Source organism: Berghia stephanieae, chromosome 11 (assembly GCF_034508935.2).
Source record: "Berghia stephanieae isolate SIO BIC M18660-M18661 chromosome 11, UCSD_Bste_1.3, whole genome shotgun sequence".
Classification (NCBI taxonomy): domain Eukaryota; kingdom Metazoa; phylum Mollusca; class Gastropoda; order Nudibranchia; family Aeolidiidae; genus Berghia; species Berghia stephanieae.
The window spans coordinates 42,712,220-42,723,633 of NC_088370.1; the positions used below are offsets into that span (position 1 = coordinate 42,712,220).

The window sequence follows — 11,414 nt, forward strand, 5'->3', positions numbered from 1 at the left end:
TCTTCTTCCCTACAACCCTTGAAAGCTCGAATGCACTGATGAACACTATTGATTTTCTTCTTCCCTACAACCCTTGAAAGCTCGAATGGACTGATGAACACTATTAATTTTCTTCTTCCCTACAACCCTTGAAAGCTCGAATGCACTAATGAACACTATTAATTTTCTTCTTCCCTACAACCCTTGAAAGCTGGAATGCACTGATGAACATTATTGATTTTCTTCTTCCCTACAACCCTTGAAAGCTCGAATGCACTGATGAACACTATTAATTTTCTTCTTCCCTACGGCCATTGAAAGCTCGAATGCACTGATGAACACTATTGATTTTTTTCTTCCCTACAACCCTTGAAAGCTCGAATGCACTGATGAACATTATTGATTTTCTTCTTCCCTACGGCCATTGAAAGCTTGATTATATAAATCAAACTATGTCTGCTTGCTTCGGTCATCCGGTCACAATATATGTGTTTGTAAAATGTGAAATTTTGGAAAACGGGAAAATGGGGGTGGTATTAGGCGAGATGGGCTAGACACGCTCAAATGACATACTACTTATGTGCATGGTCAATGCCACTACACCCCAGCACGGTTTTCTCAAACTAATTCAAATGTCTCATTCATTGTTATCATTCCATTCCTTCCTTAAACTAATTTTTACCTCGAACACAGGTTTCCGAAAGTCATTTCACCCGGCCAACGTAAAAAAAGCAACTTAATTAATTATATAATTTGTTTTGTTATTTTTTTATTATTTTTTTTAATGCGCCCCTTAATTTCGAACACTGATGACTCACTTACTGTGACATTGACAGCTTCAGCTACCTCTATGTGTTTTGTGTGTATCTATTTACACTGCATGTGTGAGTAAGCAGCATAACACATGGGGACACACACAGCCACTCACACACTCCATTGCCGTCTCTTCTTACTCTTATCATTTTGCTGTTAGTTTCAATTTCAATACCACACGCCATGATGTGCTAATGGTTGGCTACAGCGGTACATAAATGTTTTGATACGATAATATCCCGCTCCTCCCACCAACACACGCATACACTGATACACACCCTTGCAACAAATCAATAAAATAATTATGTATTCGTCCGCATGCGGAAATCTCTCTAGGGTTTACTCAAAAGGAAGACTGGAATAACCCAGGTGTCAGCCGCAGCACAGCGCCGCAAATTGAACTCAGGAGGGGTGGCTTGTTGATGGCCAGATAACATGGTGGATGTTTAACTTGGTATCATATATTGGGTACGAAGCGGAGACCATACCGCTGAGCCCACTCCCCCCCCCCCCCCCTCCCGTCTCGCCCACAAACGATGTTCGGTTTCGAAATAAACTGAAACCGGAACCGTGTGTAGTTTTTTTCGCTTTATATTTCTATCCAGCATTTACGATTAGCCCACTGCCGGTTTCGATTTTCGACCTCGATCGATTTTCAGTTTCGTAGAAACCGAAACTGGAACCGTGTCTAGTTCTTGGAATTATGACTAACAAACTGAAAAAAGACAGCTATCCCCTCCCTTCATGCTCAGACAGGCTACTTGATCTGTGAGTACTAACACTAATAAAGCTCCTCGTGCTAGCATTTCTTTAAATTTGTATTTTCACAGTGGATCTTTTGTCGTGAGTATATTTATTCAAGGCTGCGGTTATTCAGAGTCGACTCTGAATAACTGTTTACGGTTATTCAGAGTCGACTCTGAATAACTGACTACGGTTATTCAGAGTCGGGGAGTCCACTCTGAATAACTGTAGACAGTTGACTCTGAATAACTGTCTACAGTTATTCAGAGTCGGGGAGTCGACTCTGACTGTAGACAGTTATGAGTGATGAACTTCCAGTTACCAACCACACGGTTTTTCTAGTTTTTTTTCTTCTCTCACACCTCTGTTTAACCCTACGGGAAAAAATCGTTTTACTTTTTGGTATTTTCTTGTCTCTTCTGTCATGGCAGTTTTTTGCATCGGTGATTTGCATTGCGGCCGCAAAATTTGCAATTTTTTGCAAATTGTCGAGATTTTGCAACAAAAAAAAAACAAAAAAAAAAAAGAAATATTTAAAAAAATATAGTGGGGACCAGTGATCTTCCGCGGATTTCTGAGATTTTAGGATTTGTTCATAAATGTTCCGTTGTTTTTTTTTTTGTCAAACATTTTCTGCTCAGTGGTAGTTCAGGGGGGGGGGGGGACAATAATATGCCTTCTATCATTTTTTGACACCTCTGCTCAGTTGCATGAATTTTGGTGACACTCCTTTATCTATGACGTTAGTCTAGACACGCTGGCGCCAAATGTCAAAGGCAGCACAAGACACATGGTGGCCATGGATGAGAAGATGATCAAAAGGGAAGGGGATGGGTGTAAATATTTGTGTACTTTTTAGCTGTAACATAATAATACATTCATTTGACGATTTTATAAGGTTTATAAGCGTGTCTTTTTTTTTTCTTCCTTTTTAAGTTTTGGTTTGTTTTTGTTTGATTGTTCTGAATTTGTTAATAGAATTCATTACAACTTGTGTCTAATTATAAAACAATTTTTAAAAAAAAATCAATTCATTAATTTTCTCTCTCTCTCTCTCTCTCTCTCTCTCTCTCTCTCTCTCTCTCTCTCTCTCTCTCTCTCTCTCTCTCTCTCATCTATCTTCATATTACGTTTATAGATATCATTTGGTAATAGAGAGATAATAAAGAGATAATAAGTATGGCTGATTGATTTAAGAAATGGTTGTTTATAAGCTAATTTAAATTTGCTTTGTTGATGGAATATGTTTTGCAATTGATTAAAGATTTTTATTTATAAGCGACTGAAGTTGAAAAATCGCCAAGTTTTAAGAATTTGGCACTAAAATTGCCAAAGTCACAAAATAACCGTAGTAAACTGTTATCAAATTGAAAGAAACTCATCTCGCAAGAACTCAACTCGATAATTCGATAGGCTACTCGGCTCTAAATATATGTACACATGGTTATCCAGGGTCGACTCTGAATAACCATCTACAGTTATCCAGAGTCGACTCTGAATAACTGCCTACAGTTATCCAGAGTCGACTCTGAATAACCACTTCGTTATTCAATGTGTTAATATATCTTAGTAGCGTTTTAAAAACTCTAGAACAAACCTTGATAGTTGCTATTGATCGAGTAGTGAAAGTTTAAAAACTTTCCGAATACGACCATTATTTTTTCGGTTTTCCGTCGCCATTTTATTTTGGGAAGTACAGTCCTGGGATTTTTTATATTAGGGCTAGCTCGAGATCTGATGGTTTTTTTTTCGGGAGACCTTCCGAAAGCTCCTAGTGCTAGAGCATTTCTATCAATTTGTATTTTCACAATGGATCTTTTGTCAGGCGTGTTTTTATTCAATTTGTCATCTAGAAGCATTTTAAAAACTCTAGAACAAACCTTGATAGATTTGTGAAAGTTTAAAATGTCCTAATTTGACCATTGTTTTGATTCTCGGATCTCTGAAGTTTTGAAAGTTACCTAGTGCTAAGCAGTCCTAGGGTTTTTTCGGCAGTCCTTCCAAAAGTTCCTACATCCCCATTATTTTATTTTTTTATAATGTTCTATAAATTTGGGTGTGGGAAAAAAAGGGGGGGGGGACTTTTTTATAGTGTTCTAGTAGGCTAGGGGTTTGGGAGGGGGAGACGTTTTTAAAAAATGCTCCCCCCCCCCTTCCAAACCCCCTACTAGAACATGATAAAAAAAAAAAGAATACTGGGTATGTAGGCGCTTTCGGAAGGCCTCCTTTTTTCTATTTGGGTTAGTTCGAGGTCGGGAGGAATTTTTTCTATTAGGGTTAGTTAAAGGTACTAGGTTTTATTTTCTTAGGGTTAGTTGAGGGAATATTTGAGTTGTTTTCTTTAGCACGAGGACCTTTCGGAAGGCCTCTCTTTTTTTCTATTTGGGTTAGTCATAAGTCTCAGTAAAGGTGCTAGGGTGTTTGTTTTTCCTATTAGGGTTGGTTAAAGGCACTAGGTTTTATTTTTTTCTTTCAACCGATTGTTGTCTATACGAACAAAAAGTGAAAGACACCTCCGATCCTTTTTACCTTACAGTTGCAGAATTTTTAATAAGGAAAATAATTTATAAATTTTGGTCTACATCTGTTTTAACTTTAAAACCTTTTCTTTAAAATTACTTAATACCCACAATTTTTAAACATCAATTTATAAAATCGCTTAATACAAAATACAACCGTTCTATTGACCTTTTTATGCTACATTACGTGCCATATAATTTATACTATGTAACTTACATAGTATAAATTATATGGCACGTAATGTAGCATAAAAAGGTCAATAGAACGGTTGTATTAAGCGATTTTATAAATTGATGTTTAAAAATTGTGGGTATGAAGTAATTTTAAAGAAAAGGTTTTAAAGTTAAAACAGATGTAGACCAAAATTTATAAATATGTAATTTTTCTCAGTCAATTTACAATAGTATTATACTGTAACTAATTCTTAGCTTTTTACTTTTACTAGACCTAATCTTTTTTTTCATATATCAGACCTGCCGTTCATACCGATTAATCGGTATCATACCGATTTGCAAGACCTTTTTTTCGTATTTACCGATTTCCCGATTTACTTGCCGATCGTACCGATTTCACCAAGTGACCAAGGGCCCGCAGCCCTCCACCCCTCTCTTTTACGTTTACTTTGTGCTTTACGTTGCACGTTAAAATTTTCAAGTCTCGTGAACTTTGACCCTTCCCGCGATACCTCGATAGACCACATGACGTAGCGAGCCTCTTTGTGATGCCCTCACACAGATAGAAAACACACACGGCGCGTTATTTAGTTTTCATTTCCTTTGTGAAGCGACAGCGAGCTGTACTGGTAAACCACCGTGGTCCCTGGCTTCTGACTCGTTACCAAGTGCCACCATCTTTAAATAAGTTAGTAGTCTGATTGCCAGATTGGCGTTGTGCGTGCCATTTTGGGTGTTGGGGAAAAATAAGGGGGAGGGGGGGGGGGATAATTGGATAATTTTACGTCTCATACTGATTTTTTTTCCCCAGATACTGATTTTTTTACAATGTCATACTGATTTCCTTTTTCGTGAAGTGGCAGGTCTGCATATATGTTGATATCAATAACATTCATTCACAACACTGATTAGATTGATACATCTAAGAGAATGTTTGTCATGTCGGATGAGGATATGTACCATTGGGACCAGTACTTTTTAGAAGACGCCATTACAGATGTAGAGTCGGATGAGGATAGGTACCATTGGGACCAGTAATTTTTAGAAGACGCCATTGTGGATGTGGAGTCAGATGAGGATAGGTACCATTGGGACCAGTAATTTTTAGAAGACGTCATTACAGATGTGGAGTTGGATCAGGATAGGTACCATTGGGACCAGTAACTTTTAGAAGACACCATTGTGGATGTGGAGTCAGATGAGGATAGGTACCATTGGGACCAGTAATTTTTAGAAGACGTCATTACAGATGTGGAGTTGGATCAGGATAGGTACCATTGGGACCAGTAACTTTTAGAAGACACCATTACAGATGTGGAGTTGATTCAGGATAGGTACCATTGGGACCAGTAATTTTTTGAAGACTTACTTACTTACTTACTTATCCGAACCAGCGACCACCTGAGCTCTAGCCCTTCGGTCTTGTGCCATGACGTAGAAGTTAGACGTCTTTTGTAGTTGTTCCAGGTGACTATAAAGTGTGTTACTGATGCTTGGATTTGGTGGGAGGAATGTGCATCTCAGATCTTCAAGAGGTTGACATTCAAGCAAGTGATTTTTAGAAGACACCATTGTGGATGTGGAGTCAGATGAGGATAGGTACCATTGGGACCAGTAAGTTTTAGAAGACATCATTACAGATGTGGAGTTGGATGAGGACAGGTACCATTGGAACCAGTAACTTTTAGAAGACGTCATTACAGATGTGGAGTTGGATCAGGATAGGTACCATTGGGACCAGTAATTTTTAGAAGACGCCATTACAGATGTAGAGATGGATCAGGATAGGTACCATTGGGACCAGTAATTTTTAGAAGACACCATTGTGGATGTGGAGTCAGATGAGGATAGGTACCATTGGGACCAGTAAGTTTTAGAAGACGTCATTACAGATGTGGAGTTGGATCAGGATAGATACCATTGGGACCAGTAATTTTTAGAAGACGCCATTACAGATGTAGAGATGGATCAGGATAGACACCATTGGGACCAGTAATTTTTAGAAGACACCATTACAGATGTAGAGTTGGATCAGGATAGATACCATTGGGACCAGTAATTTTTAGAAGACGCCATTACAGATGTAGAGATGGATCAGGATAGGTACCATTGGGTCCAGTAATTTTTAGAAGACACCATTACAGATGTGGAGTTGGATCAGGATAGGTACCATTGGGACCAGTAATTTTTAGAAGACACTATTACAGATGTGGAGTTGGATGAGGATAGATACCATTGGGACCAGTTTTCGGCCATACCACTATAGTAGCTGTCAAGACCCTCCAATGTTTGTCACATCAACCTCATGAGGCCGCTTCCTTAAATGAGGGCCTTGCCAGTGCTGAGGGAAAAAGTAGCTCTTTAGATCTATTGGGAACGTGGAGCTGGAGTTTATCCCGGGTTCTATATCGTGACACGGACAATAGCAATTGCTCGCTATCCTTTGGATAGGATGCTAGTCTATTGCAAAGCTTCTGCCAAATCTAACAGATTCGACTACCTATTCACTGCCAGGTAGACAAGGGGGGGGGGGGTGGGATGTCAGAATCTATCGTTACTGTACCCGTGATCCCTTTTGCATGCGAAGCCGAGTGCTCTACCAACTGAGCTCTCCGGACCCCCAGTGCTGATGAAAGGGTCCATAAAGTTATTCCTGGCCTTCAGAGACGGACCACAATATTCGACGATTAAAGTCATATAAAGTGAACCATAATGAATTTCAAAATCGTCCCTTTTAAAGGTCACCAAACATCAAGATTCACTTATTTTCTTGCATTTTCTCATTTGTTTCCCTTTCATTTTTTAGAATACCTGATATATCGACATCACGCTTATATCGACATTTTACAGCAGTTCCGATGATGTCGATTATATCTGTTCTTGTCTGGTATTTGATTTTGAAATAAAGTTTTTTAAAACTTACAAGTGGATTATTGTCCCGTGTCTCCAACTTCTCCCTTTAAAAAATTTCAAAGTGATCCTTTATATTTATCAGAGGGCAGCGTGGCTCCGAGGTACGGTCTTTGGTTCATATCTGAAAGGTATCGAGTTCGATCATCCACCGCTGCCTTGTGTGACCTTGAGCAAGTCAGCTCGCCCTAGTCAATATGCGGCGCTGCACTGCGGCTGACGAATGGGTTATTCCAGTCTTCCCTTGGAATAGACCCTAGAGACAAATTTCCCCTATGGGATGAATAAAGGGAATTTTATTTATTGTTTATTTATATATATCGAACGCTTTTCTTCATTTTCTTCAACAGAGAGGACCTACAACATTTCTGTCATCAATCTGGAATCTAGTAATGTATTTATGTCTTTATTGTTTTTTTTTTGTTGGCTGAAGAAGGGTTCGAGCCCGAAAAGGTCTGTGTTTGGTATTTTGTTATTTTTTGTAATTGTAAGAAGTCAACCAGCAAACCACATTTTAAAATTTCAAATTCTTAAAACAATGCAAAGGATATCTTAAAATATTTTAGTAATTAAAGAGAACGTTTGAAAACCAAAACCTTAAATATTACGCGATGCGCAGTTTTAAGACAAAAATCATATATTTTTGTAAAGAGAGACTCTGATTGACATTCCTACAATTGAAACAATAAAATGGAATTACGGAACAGATTGACATGTGGCATTTAAAACCTTCGTGATTATTTTGTCTATGATTCACATATCAGTATAGATAGATAATATTAAGTCTGTATTTTCATCTTTGCTGTACATGATATTCCATCTACATGTCTATGATTCACATATCAGTATAGATAATATTAAGTCTGTATTGTCATCTTTGCTGTACATGATATTCCATCTACATGACTATGATTCACATATCAGTATAGATAATATTAAGTCTGTATTTTCAACTTTGCTGTACATGATATTAAATAAAAATCAGATGTTACGTCCTTCAGCTTTGAGCACGGCCTGACATTGTTTGTTCATTTATCTTTTCACACACTTGGTTTTGTCTAAGGGTAATTTATTCCAACATTCCAAAAGAGCTATACACAACTCATCAATATTTTTATATTCTTCCTGATAGCTCTCCCTAACATATCCGACACATTCTCGATTGGATGAAGGTCTTGATCTCAATTCTGCACATGGAAGAGTGTTGAATTGTTGTTGTGGTTCCAGTAATTGTTGAGAAATGACTGCGGTGTGTGGTCTTGTATTGTCGTTTTGCATTGTTGAGGTTCCAGTAATTGTTGAGAAATGACTGCGGTATGTTGTCTCATATTGTTGTGTTGAATTGTTGTTGTGGTTCCAGTAATTGTTGAGAAATGACTGCGGTATGTTGTCTCATATTGTTGTGTTGAATTGTAGTTGTGGTTCCAGTAATTGGTGAGAAATGACTGCGGTATGTTGTCTCATATTGTTGTGTTGAATTGTTGTTGTGGTTCCAGTAATTGTTGAGAAATGACTGCGGTGTGTGGTCTTGTATTGTCGTTTTGCATTGTTGTGGTTCCAGTAATTGTTGAGAAATGACTGCGGTATGTTGTCTCATATTGTTGTGTTGAATTGTTGTTGTGGTTCCAGTAAATGGCGATAAATGACTGTGGTATGTGGTCTTGTATTGTCGTGTTGAATTGTTGTTGTGGTTCCAGTAAATGGCGATAAATGACTGGTATGTGGTCTTAAATAATAATAATAATAATAATAATGCTGAAAACTTATATAGCTCTATAACTCCGAGACACCAGACTCTAAGCGCTTAAATTACAAATTACTTTGGCTGAAACATACTCATTCACACACACAAGCACACACACACACACACACACACACACACATACACACACAACACAAACCAAACCTATCTTGCTTCTCATACCATCTACTAAAATCGAAACAAATATGTTTTAAGCGAACGTTTAAAAATAGTCAAAGATTCTTTTTCACGAATGCTCTGCGGTAAGGCGTTCCAAATAGAGGGTCCGAAATGAGAAAAGGATCTCATTCCAGCATTTTTCCGAATTCGAGGGACAACTAGTTTTGTGGAATCACTGGCCGAACGTAAGGGGCAGGGTTTTGAATATCTTTCAATTAGTTCTGAAAGGTAGGAAGGGGCAGTACCTTCAAGACAATGATACACTAAAACACAAGCTTTGAATTTTATTCTTTTCCCAACAGGCAGCCAATGCAGGTCATGAAGTAGAGGTCCGGCAGAGTCGCACCTACGCTTCATGAATACTAGTCTGGCAGCGCTGTTTTGGACAATCTGAAGACGTTTCAGATTGTATTGCGAAACGCCAAACAACAGAGCATTACAATCCAATTTCGATAGTACGAGGGACACAACCAGGTGCTTGGTCACATCCTCAGATATGAACCGTCTAATGGAAGCAATCTTTTTAAGTTGGAAAAAGAGAGATCTAACCAAATTATTAACCTGATGCTCCATCGACAGTCCAGAGTCTAAGAATGTGCCAAGGTTTTTCACTTTGTCAACAATTTGAATAGAGGCATCCCCAACTTCAAATCTGTTTCACTTTTCCACTTCCTGTTCCCCACATACAGCACCTCCGTCTTATCATCATTCAGTTTCAGTCTGTTCTCATTCATCCATTTCTTAACACTTTGGATACAATTTTTACTATTGGCTGATACTTCTTGTAAATTTCTCGTATTGGAAACGCAGTACAATTGCGTATCATCAGCGTATTGATGGTAAGACAGACCAAAACTTCTGATGATTTTAGACAGAGGGCCAATGTACAAAACAAAAAGAACGGGTCCAAATACTGAACCCTGGGGAACCCCACAATCAAGAAAGATTTGCTCCGATCTATATTCATCCACCGTAATAATCTGTTTACGATTAAACAAATATGACCTAAACCAATCAAGCGCTGCACCAGACACGCCATAAGTAATTTCAAGACGTTTGAGAAGAAGATTGTGATCAATAGTATCAAAAGCAGACGATAGGTCAAGCAAATTCAGCAAAGAACATGAACCATTGTCTATAACAGAGAGGAGATCATTAACAACCCTAACAAGTGCGGTTTCCGTCGAATGATGTTGCCTATAAGCAGACTGAAATTTTTCTTCCAAGACAATTATTTTTAAGATGAGACAGTAATTGTTTCAAAACAAGCTTTTCTAAGATCTTAGAGAGAAAAGGAAGATTAGAGACAGGGCGATAGTTTTTTAAGTTCTCTTTATCGAGATCAGGTTTTTTCAAAAGAGGTTTGACATGAGCAACTTTGTAAATGTCTGGTACAGCACCTGACTGCAACGAATTATTAACAATACATGTAAATGGTGTTAAAATTACATCAATGCATTTTTTTTTAATGGCAGTATTAAAGGGGTCTAAATCACAACTTTGAGTTGGAGACGACATAATACAATCACATAAGTCAGCTTCAGTAATCTTTGAAAAATGTGTTAATGAATCACCATGAAACGTGTCAAATGTTGTATGGATCGATTCAGACGAGAGTTCTTTCCTGATGGTATCCGTTTTTTCTTTAAAATATTGACCAAAGCGAGTTGGTAGGTCTTGTATTGTCGTGTTGAAGTTTAGTTGCCTTTCCGGTAATTGGTGAGAAATGATTGATAATCCTTCTCTTATTGTCATGTTCTAAGTTTTGCATATCTCAATGTTGTTGACAAAACGGATTTACGTGTTGTTAAACGATTTCAGTAACAATGAAATGTCATAGTGTTGTGGTTGATGATAAATTGTGTTTTGTATTGCTTGGAATTTCCTCTCCATACCTGATACTGCCAGTTCCAAATTTCTAGACATGTTTCACCCTATTTTCTTCAGATCTCAAGAAAAAATATTGACCTGTCCAAGACATTATAAAACCCATTCATAATTTATAGTATTTTTGTTTGTTTCCATAATCAATTTGTCCATTTAAAAAACACACACATTATTTTCCAATAACCAAAATGTTTTCTTTTTCTTTTTAAATCCTGTGTGTACAAAGTAATCTCAAATGGAAAAACTATTTTCTCTTATTTTTTTACCGAATCAACTTTTAAATCATTTTCTACGTTTTGTCCAAGTGAACTTAAGCTACAAAATGCCTGTCACCACCGAACAAGTTCAACAATTGCAGGAAAAATTTGATGCCCTAGAGAAGATTGTGCGTCTTAAAACAGAGGATCTACAAACACGGGATACAGCATTGGAAAATCTTATCAGGGAAAATAAAAGAGAGATTGTTG

The 11,414-nt window shown here is 37.7% G+C and overlaps 1 protein-coding gene across 7 annotated transcripts in view; it reads left to right on the forward strand.

The window, feature by feature from the left end:
* The first annotated feature begins 1,428 nt into the window (after positions 1 to 1,428).
* The window catches only part of LOC144957166 (uncharacterized), a 23,743-nt gene continuing 13,757 nt past the window's right edge, over positions 1,429 to 11,414 (forward strand). For 3 of the 7 annotated variants that reach the window (XR_013642090.1, XM_078888188.1, XM_078888194.1), the window contains exons 1-2: positions 1,531 to 1,635; positions 11,253 to 11,414. The exon at positions 11,253 to 11,414 is cut by the window's right edge and continues 11 nt beyond it. The gene's annotated coding sequence lies outside the window, so the exon portion shown is untranslated. Of the gene's footprint in view, positions 1,636 to 7,489; positions 7,529 to 11,252 lie in introns of all 7 variants that reach the window. The other 4 variants (XM_078888192.1, XM_078888195.1, XM_078888190.1 and 1 more) reach the window with 3 other exon arrangements.